The sequence below is a fragment of the Trachurus trachurus genome, assembly GCF_905171665.1.
Source record: "Trachurus trachurus genome assembly, chromosome: 24".
Classification (NCBI taxonomy): Eukaryota; Metazoa; Chordata; class Actinopteri; order Carangiformes; family Carangidae; genus Trachurus; species Trachurus trachurus.
The window spans coordinates 16,557,162-16,567,836 of NC_139910.1; positions in this window are offsets into that span (position 1 = coordinate 16,557,162).

The following is a 10,675-nucleotide window of genomic DNA, read 5'->3' on the forward strand; positions in this document are numbered from 1 at the left end:
CTTGGGTATAAAAAAAACCGCAGGTCTCCTATATTTGAAGGACAATTAAATGACTGTAGTTCATTTTTATTAGATGTTTGAAATCCCTCTGAAGGATGACTGAACTGGTCACTGGCTGAATCGGGGGGCCCCGATCTGGTCAGTTCAATAGACGGATGACCGGTGAAAGTGTGACACAGATGATGGTGTCTTCAAAAAACATTTTGTCGAGCCCAGACGGATTTCTTCATTCAGGGTTTTTTTTTTTAAATCCACAAGTCCTTCATCCATGTCCTCAGGCACGCTGCGTCCGAGCACATCTGGTTGACTTATTCCCTCATCCTCGTGCACCGCGGATCGGTCGGTGAGCACAGGTATGACCGGGATTCAGACGAGGGGAAAAAGGGGGGTGACGCTCACGGGGTCGTGTGTCCCCCCACGGACTGAGGGGACAGCGCCGGGTGGCGATTCAGCACCATGGACAGCGCCTCAAGTTTCCTCCGCTGCCTGCTGCCTGCTCCGTCTCGCTCCGCAGCTCAGACCTGAATGTGTTCACTGGTCACCCTGCAGTTCTCCTCTCCACACACACACACACCAACACACACACACACACCCCCCCCCCCGCCCCCGGTCCCGGTGTAGCCTGCAAGACCCTCGGGTTTCTGCTCAAGTGCACGCGCAGCATGCCACGATTAATCATCCACGTGTCATCAGAGGAGGAGAGCAGCTCCACCGCCTACCTGGGCTGCAGCCACCACTCACACTGGAGCGAGCGTCCCCGACTGCTTTAATATTTTAGTGGGGGATAAAAATAAATAAATAAAATAAAATAAAATAAAAAGAAAGGCAGGAGAGAATATTTACCGCAATAGGGTGAGGAGTGTTGTTAACGAGGTTGTTGGGCATGTGCGGGAAGCAACAGGGAGTGGATGCGTGTTGTGTTGAATGAATGACAGAGGAATTTGAGAGAGGGGCTGTTGGCGGTGACTGTTAAAAACACTGTAGTAGGCTACACTTGTGTTGCCCTGATGCATTCACTAAAGTGCAGATGATAAATACTGTATAACAAACGTGCCTAACGCTGCAGCAGCGCCCTAAGACACGGTCACTCCGTGTTATCAGGAGGATGAATCGCGTTGATAAGCCGAGTGCATTGCCTCATGGGACCAGCCTTTCACGTCAGATTGCTTGTCTATAGGGAATCTGCCAGCACCACTGCAGTCTTTATTCTGACACAGTGAAGAAGTCATCAAAGTGTGTGTGTGTGTGTGTGTGTGTGTGTGTGTGTGTGTGTGTGTGTGTGTGTGTGTGTGTGTGTGTATATTGCTGGATATGGAAATCAGATCTTAGAAATATGATCTAATAACTAAAATAAAACGGGGGTGTATGTTTTCTTTCTGTGTGTTTGGTTTCATAGCTGTGTCAACTAAATTAACTACTCAAAAGCTGTTAGTGGTCAAGATAAGATTGTTGGCCCCCCTCTCTGAGGTGTTGCCATGGTTCCTGGTTCTCGCCAGTCCTCTGTGAGCCAGGAGCACACAGGAGGAAAAAAAGGCTAAATACTGTAAGTCAGATATTAGATATTGGAGTTACCATGACAGCTGCCTATTTGTAGCTGACATTTATGTGGCATTTATCACAATAAAAGCTTTTCAGTTTACCTCAATAGAAAACGCTGAAATGTGGGGTTATTGTGGTTAGCACTCCTTTTATTTCTTAAATGTGCTCATAAATATAGAAGTTCAATGGGTTTCAAGCTTGGCTTCCTTATTTCAACTGTAATGAAGAATCTCTGGACACATTTTTAATGTAAATGTAATTGTAAAGTTTTCAATCAGGAGTTGCATTGTACCGGTAGGCTAGTTGGTTTCACGCTAAAGTAGCCTATTGTTCAACTCAAGACTGATCGTAATGTTTCCTCAGCATGAAACTAAGGATGAAATCATTTTGCAGCAAGTTGCTTGATTTTAATCACATTCTTTAAAATTGTGATGATTTTTCAGAAAAGAGAGAGTCAATGGCTCACATGAAGCTACTCCTCTCTGTCTCCATCTCTCCAGGGGGGGTGCGGTGCTGTGTGCTTATATGTTGTTAACCATCGCACATTAAACTGATATACCAGAGTGATGTAGTGCCAGCCCCATGTGCCAGAACGGACTTGGCTGCATTGTATTCATAAATTACACTAATCATTGTGTGTCCAACAATAAAAGAGATAGACGCCTCTCAGTAGAGCCAGCTGCTGACTTGTTGGAAAACAACATGACTGAATCACTACAGTGACTCAGTTTTTACACATTTGCTTCACTAAGACAAATCTTTCAGCCATGACATAACTGTCTCTGCAGTTAGTTCTGGGTCAGTCCACCTTGATCAAACTGCAGTGAAGGTGTCAGTCAAATCTTACATTTAATTTAAGAGTTCTTGCAGCGACTGGAGTTGAAGTTTAAAAAATGATTTAAGTTTGGATTACCTCATATTATTTAAGGCTTGTAAAAAATAATTGATATGAGAATAAAAATATATATTTTCCAATTGATCAAAGTGGTAGGAGGCTTTGGAAATGATTCATAGCAGCACTGAAAGAGAATAACAAAGTGCGTGTTGGAAAGGAAACAAAAGAAAACTCCTGTCACGCAGCACAAATGTGCTGTAATTGATTTAGTGAATGGTTCACAATAGAACAGAAGTGATTCATACAAGCAGCACTCCAACTTATGGGTTTTTAATTTTGCATAGCAGGCATTCAACATGCTCTGCACATCAACCCTGCTTTGTTCTAATTTACTACTGGGTTGTTTACTCTTAACATAATTGCTGGACTGCACCTCTTCCTCAGCCAAGAGTGGCAGAGTATTCCTTTATGTTGTACATAACCAGACTAAATGAATTCAAGCTGTGAGCCTCAAACGCACCACTTCATCATAATGGATGAATTTTTATTCTCAGGGTGGGATCAGGCTGTCAGGAAGAGAGCGTGGCTCGTATCCTTTTTTATTTTACAAACCCAAGAAATGACAGTCTCCGTGTCCACAGGCAAAAGAGCTGCAGCGACTGCAGAGCAGGTGTATTGTCTTAAAGGTTGTACCAAAGGTTACGCTTGCTCAGTTTTCCTTTGAACTGATGAAACATCGCTCCATTCAGAGTCAGATGTCAACTTCCTGTGTTTACAGGAAAGTTTTACAGATCGCAGGTCCCACCAGCAGTTTGTCATCGTGCTCTCCTCCGTCACTGTCATGCACCTTGAGGCAGTTACATTTTCTCATGATGTCAAAGTCAACCCTAACTCAAAATAGTTTCTGTGCGGTGTGGGTGCAGTTGGGTGCATGTTATTGAAGAAATAATAATGTGTTGATGTGAATCGATTTTAAATTGATGGAGAGGGAGAGAGAGAACAGAAAGATCTCTTTGTGTTATTGTTTACACTGTAGACTTGTCAGACCTGAGAGAGGAACAAGTGTAATGAAAGTTATTAAAGTGTCAAATGTCTGCTGGGAAACTGGTGATAAAATCAATAGGATCCATTCTGCATTGTTCTGACAGAATCAAAGGATATCACACACCTATACCTCCCATTGTGTACTTTAAAAGAATGTGTCACCTTCACTCCACTGGTGGATTATCATCAAATACAAACATGGGTATAGTTTTATGCAGGCAGCGTCTTAAAGGGCCTGTTTTTAATGAATAAATTAGGCAAGTGAACGTGATGAAAGACCTTTAAAAAAAAAAAAAGACAGAAGGTCACCTTAAATCCTCAGGCGTCATTTCATTTTGAAAACTTTCCAACAAGATCCAGAAAGGAGGGGGTTAAAATGACCAAAAATAACTCCACCTGGCATGAGAAAAGACTCAAACTGTTAATTGCTTGGTGTAACTTTATAAGTAATGAGAAGGCAGAAAGATGGCAGGGATTTAATAAATGATTGCAGACATGGACTGTTTATAGTTCATTTGGTCCGTTCTCCTGATGGCTCCGGAGTACTTAAAGTGCAAGATTGGAAACATTATGTCAGGAAACACCTTCCAAAGTCTATAGAGTCTTTTGGCTTGGAGATAAAATAGTCACTTAAAGCATTAGTCACAATTTAGTAAAAATGTCACGATGGGATAAAAGCATTGTGTGTACCCTACCCTCTATGGTATACAGTACAGTAGCTGTACATTAAAAGATTACATTCTTTTGATTATATTAGAAAGTTGCTCAAAAACTTCTGAGTGCAACTTTACTTTGAGATTAACCTTATTTTTTGAATTTTTAATGGTTCAGAACTAGTTTATTATTAAGCTTGTAGCTCTACAAATAATTTAAAAGCTGTTTTACACATTAGATGAAAATGTAACCTGTTGCTTGCCAAATAGTGAGACCACATTAGTTAGGTAGCTTTCTTTCTCAACACACATTTGTAAAGTTGCCAGTGATTAATGAAATGATTATGAAATAACAGATGATCATATTAAATGGCCAAATTCATACTCTCAGGCCTTGTCAGTATTATCTATCTTGACATGCTATAATCAGCCACAAAATCTAGTCTTATTGTAAAGTGTAAACATCTCATCTATTAATCAGTTACAATAGTCTAGTTTTACCAGTGGTTTTATGAGTGGTAGCCTAACCCTAACCCCAGTGCATTAGTAACATTAATGAGTTATGAGCTTTAACTTGACTTGACCAGGTTTGGAAAGTGTTAATAACCCAATTAATAACCTAATAAATAAATTATTTATAAGGGTAGTCTTATTGTGAAGTGGTGCTAACTTTTCTGTGTGTTCTGCTCTCAATGTCATGTTGACAAAAGACCAAACCTCCACTTTTATGTTGTGCTCTTCTTAATTTTCCCTCTTTATGACATTGAATCTAAAAACAGGGAGGAAAAAAAAAACACGTGATCAAGGTCAAAGCCACATATATGAATATTTACGTTGACATTTACACTCGTACATGAACCAACGAGGAGAAGGAAGATGGTGACAGCAGGGATCTTCACATGGACAGGAGCAGGCCGCTGCATACTGATCAGGGATGATGAGCTGTCTCATTGGGGAGCCAACAAAAGACTCATAATGTTCATGACACAAGATATCAGCTGTTACGTAAGTCTGCAGCTGTGTGAAGTGTAGCTGTAATGTGGATGAGTGTTTTACAGGCCGGTGAAAGGTTTATGTGACTGCCCGGAGTTCATTTCGCTGAGAGATACGTCTTCCCGTTCATACTTGGACTCATTAATTAGTCAGGATCCTCATAAGCGACTGTTCTCTTAAAACTAATCAGATCATTTTTAATCTTACCAGTGGAGACACGAAGTCTACGTGAACATTGAATGGTCACATTTCAGCCCACATAGCGTAGGCCAGCAGTCCACTATCCTCCTGTACTTTTTTTTCTTTTTTCTTACTGCACCAGCGCACATAATTAAATTTCCCCGTAGTTACCGGTGCCCTTGACTCATCATTGAGCACAACCATGGTGGTCAATTACTAGATCCAGTTGGAGTGTGTGCTGGGTCTTCTTGCTACCTCATGGATTTAAAGCTTCCTTACACTAAATGAATTGATATAGAGTCATATATCAAGACAAAATATCAATCAAGCAGATGGTTTCCTAGATCCCAATCAGCCAAAGGAAAAGAAGCAGACCTCCATAAATTTTGTGTGCAGATTTCTTTTGTATTGGCTTCATCAAAGAAAATATCATTAGCACAAAAGGCCTCCTAAGACCCCTGCTTGGCTCAAAGGGAGAGAATATACTCAGAGATATAAGCCCCCTTTTCTTGTCTTGTTGTGTTGTTTTATGTCAAGCATTAAGTGCTCAGCAACTAACAATAACAGTTGCGAGAGCCTCTAAATGATCAGGTCATAATATCATACAGCAGAGGCCTTTTCAAGGACGCTGATGTCAGCAGTAAAATCGGAGCGTGCTGCACGGTTTCGCTGTGTGTGGCACTAATCTCACTTACTCAGACACACTGAAGAAGCTTTACATTTTGCAGTATTTCTTCCAAAGGGTAAATAGGATATTTGAAGAGTATTAGAAGAAAAAAATAAATCATGTGGAACTGATCTGGGCTGCTTCAATCAATTTTCAGCACAGCTCACATAGGGACAGCAGTTGTTATTATTACATATTGATTTCCAGGGGAGTTCATGTACAGTGCAGAAGTCTGGCTCAAAGACTCGGATATTATGGAAATAATGTAGACGCATTTTTTTAAATGTAGCACTTAAAGTATATTTCTTACATAAAGACACAAGCAATGTGTGTTTTTGTTTTTGTGGGAAGTTGATCAAAATCGATCAATACAGTGAAGCTGCTGGCTGTACAGCCAAAACAATGAGCTGAAAGATGCTTAAAGGGATAGTTCACCCTAGAATGATATTTCGCTCATTATCTACTCACCCTCATGTTGACTAAGGGCTGGAAGAATTATCAGAGTCCACCGTCCCTTCTCTTAGTTACAGGGGGTCTCGGCGTAGCAGTGAATTTCAATGCAACGGTTGCAAAGGGACACCGGAGCTCTTCGTAAAAAAACACACACAAAAAATATATAATATATAATTGTCCCGAAAAAAAATTAAATAAGTCTATATTTTAAGCTTGTTTGTAGCGGAAGCTTCTCGTCTTCTTCTTCTTCTCCTATTCCTGGTCCGTCCAAATATCGCGTGATTTGCGCCGGCGTCATTGCGGTTACTGCGAATCACGCGATATTTGGACGGACCAGGAATAGGAGAAGAAGAAGAAGACGAGAAGCTTCCGCTACAAACAAGCTTAAAATATAGACTTATTTAATTTTTTTTCGGGACAATTACGCAATTTGGGGCTTCAGCACAAGACGGACATTACATACGAGCATCATGGAGGTATTTGGATGTTTTTTTGTGTGTGTTTTTTTACGAAGAGCTCCGGTGTCCCTTTGCAACCGTTGCATTGAAATTCACTGCTACGCCGAGACCCCCTGTAACTAAGAGAAGGGACGGTGGACTCTGATAATTCTTCCAGCCCTTAGTCAACATGAGGGTGAGTAGATAATGAGCGAAATATCATTCTAGGGTGAACTATCCCTTTAAAGAGTTTGTAGAGCTCAAATTATTTTTCAGTGCAGCTTTAAAAACACCATACATGACTTTATTCACACATACTGACTAATTAAACCCCCTGAATTTGAGTATGTTGTAAATGGTTGCACAAGTAACTTTCACCTCATAAAAGGCCAAATGAGCTTGTCTCCAGCGCAGAGCCATTACCAGAGTTATCTTCATGTTTATACGCTGAACCTTGGCTCTGGCTTCCTGTAAGAACGTGTATTGACTGGCTGAGCAACACTGTTTGTTGTTGTACAGAAAAAAACTGTGTTTTGAATCACACAGAAAAAAGAGCCAGGACTATTGTGTGTGTATTTCAAGAGAAATAACAATGAAGTCTTATACACTGCTGCCCATAAAGTTGGAATAATTTTGTTCAGACACATTCATCTTTTTATCCCTGTGTATACACATCAGTAATCACCTTTGACCAGGTGCAATGATTACATACCGAGTCCCAGTTACCAGTTTTAAAAAGATATACACTTTATCTTAAAAGAATAAATCACATTCATGAGAAGAAGTAAAATAAAAATTATTCCAACTTTATAGGCAACAGTGTATTAGGGGATAAAAAAAACCCCATAAACTTAGGTATGAGAGAGTGATACATCTGTCTCTCTTATCTTTCATGGTCAGAAAACAGATTAATGGGTTGTGTATGAGATGAAATGAAATTCATGAATCATGTAGACCTACAATAGTTTACAAGCCCCCCACTCTTTCCCACCCTGCTCTTTGCTTATCTTCTTTACAGCTGCTCATTTTGCAAAATGTTTTGTAGCCATCTTCTGTCACTGTTTCAACAGCACTCACATGTACTGGACCAAAACGCTCTTGATTGATGGACTCCATTAATTTAAAGACATCAAAGCCCCAGGAGAGACAACATGTTTATGAGGAGCATAATGCCAACTGAACACCAATGACAACAGGCAACATTATTGCGAGATGAAAGCACATCTCTTTTCATCTACGTTTTGCTTTTTTTTTTTTTTATCCCAGAGGACAGCGTGGGGTTATCCTCACAAGATGCTAATGATGTGTTGCCTTCTGCAGGGATCAGTCATCAATCTGTGTACGAGCCACCGTTTCCCGTCATTATTCCTCTCAGGCAGCGGTGATGAACAGAGGGAGGGGGGGGGAGGGGTGACCAGGCCTCCCAACCTTTACCCCACATGTCTTGTCATCTTGTGTTAACATCACGCCTCGTTTCAAGGTGAGCTGCTTATCAATCAACGGCCAAGACTTATTAACGGCTGCTCCATCAGACAGATGTTATCATGGGCTGTGTCTGTGGGGTAGCTTTTCACAAATGATGATCAAATATTAGCTGCATCTCTTAATTTAATGTCTACGGTTTGTTTTTCACTGAACTGAGGAATTAAATATTTCAGCTTCAACAGATGTATTCTTGGGATATTGGATAGGTAATCCACCACTGATCCTGTTATATTTGGCTATGCTGCCAGAGGTGAACAGCAGAATTAGTCAAGAAAAAAGGCCTAAATTAATAAGAGTGTGACAGGAAAAATACCTCAAAGCGTGCAGGGTGATTCAATTGTTCAATAGTAAGAATATTATAATAATTATTGCTTTTGAGGCTTCCAGCTTAACTGAACTTGAAATGAAATATCCTCAGCTCTTCTTGAATGTCTCCCTGCATCTTGCTTGCCAAAAGAAATAAGATGAAGAGAAACCAGACAATTAGACATATAAAGGCTAAATGAATAACTGATAAAGATCAGTACGTGACAGGGAGGCTCAGTGGTTTGAAACCACTGTGTGAGCGTCATGCATGATGAGGTTGAACACAGCCGGTCATAGCACTGAGTTTTGTGTTCATGATCTACATACATGCTTTATGGCATGTCTAGAATTTCATTTATTTCCTTTATTTATATATTGAGTTGGGACAATGAACATTCATCAACACTGATGCATTAAGCTTCAGTGTAAAAGTGTCGGAAATTTCAGCCGTAGTCCCAAGGCAGGTTCCTAGACAACATAGACACAGAAGACTTTTAGACCTTGCGACGACAAATCATACAATACACAGAACACAGACAGAAATATCAAGGCAAACACAGACAATTTTAACCCGCAGTGACAGAGCAATAGACCAAAAGCCCCCGGGAACAGGCATCAGTTTTATTTTTAACCAATGTTTGAGATTTTTTTTTTTTAAGTGAGTAGTTGTCGCAGTTTCTGATATGTGGTGAGGACTGCGTTCCTCTTACAGAGATGACCATTTGACACAATTTTGTTCTACGCCTCGGTACATTGCAATCACCTCTAGTTAAGGCTCTGGTTCTTCGTCCTTCATTGTGTGATTGTGAATGAATGAATTCATTCAGTGGTGGGGGGGGGCAAGTGCATTTAAAACTTTGAAAATGAGGCAAACATCCATAATGATCTGGCAACTGTCCAGGTCAAGAATGTTAAACCTTTTTAAAACATTTCAGTAATGAAAATGAAGAGGTTTCCTGTCCAAAATTATAAATTATAATTTTAACTGCCTTTTTGAAGAGAGACTTGATGGGTTTTAATATGCTTTCTGTTGTGTGTGTCCAAGTTGTAAAACATACAGTCTTTTTAGTGTTGAGGTGCAAACAAGATTCATTAAGCCAGTGAGATACTGTGCCATAAGATAAGTGCCAGAGCTGCTGAGAATTTTGCATCAGCTTCTTGTTTTGTTTTTGTGTGGACATTTAGCACTGTATCATCAGCATATAATTGCAAATGAACATTTGGGCAAACTTTAGGTAGGTCATTTACATAGAGACTGAACAGAATTGGTCCCAAGATAGAACCTTGGGGTACCCCAGTTGAGCAGCTGAGGTAAGGTGACATTGAGTTTCCAATCTGAATGGTCTGTTTTCTATTTGACAGATACGATCTCATCCAGCAGAGTGCGCCATCAGAAAAGTTAAAGGGGGACAGTTTTGAAATAAGTAAATTATGGTTTAGTGAATCAAAAGCTCTTTTCAAGTCCAAGAAAACAGCTCCTACATAACCACCCTGATCCAATAAACCTTTGATGTTCTCATGAAAGTAACAAATTGCTGTTTCGGTTGAGTGGTGTTTACGAAGTCCAAACTACATTGGATGGAGTGGATTATGCCAACTGTTAAGATGGTCTGTTAACTGCAATGCAATCAATTTCTCAGCTACTTTTGAAATGACTGGCAAGATACTTATTGGCCGATAATTCTCTATGTTTGGTCTTGTCACCAGCCTTTAGAGCTGGGGTAACCTTTAGCAATATTCCAGGTGGATGGCACTCTACCCTGTTCTATGGACAATGTGCAATTGGGTGTGTGAGGGCCACTTTATGATGTTTTATGAAGTTACTGTCCAGACCAAAGACATCTCTAGCCTTAGAGCTTTTCAGAGATGAGATGATTCAGGAACTGTTATTTCCTCATTTGTCAGTGTGCCATTCGTTGCATGTCATTGGGTGTTATGTCCTTCTTGTTTCTTCCTGTTTCTTCCTTATTTAATTGTTCCCATATCAATTTTCCATTGCCATTTGCCCCATCTATCATTTTGATGAAAAAAATTTGCTTTAGCTTTACGAATTTGTTTTATTTCTTTATTTCTAAGTGATGTG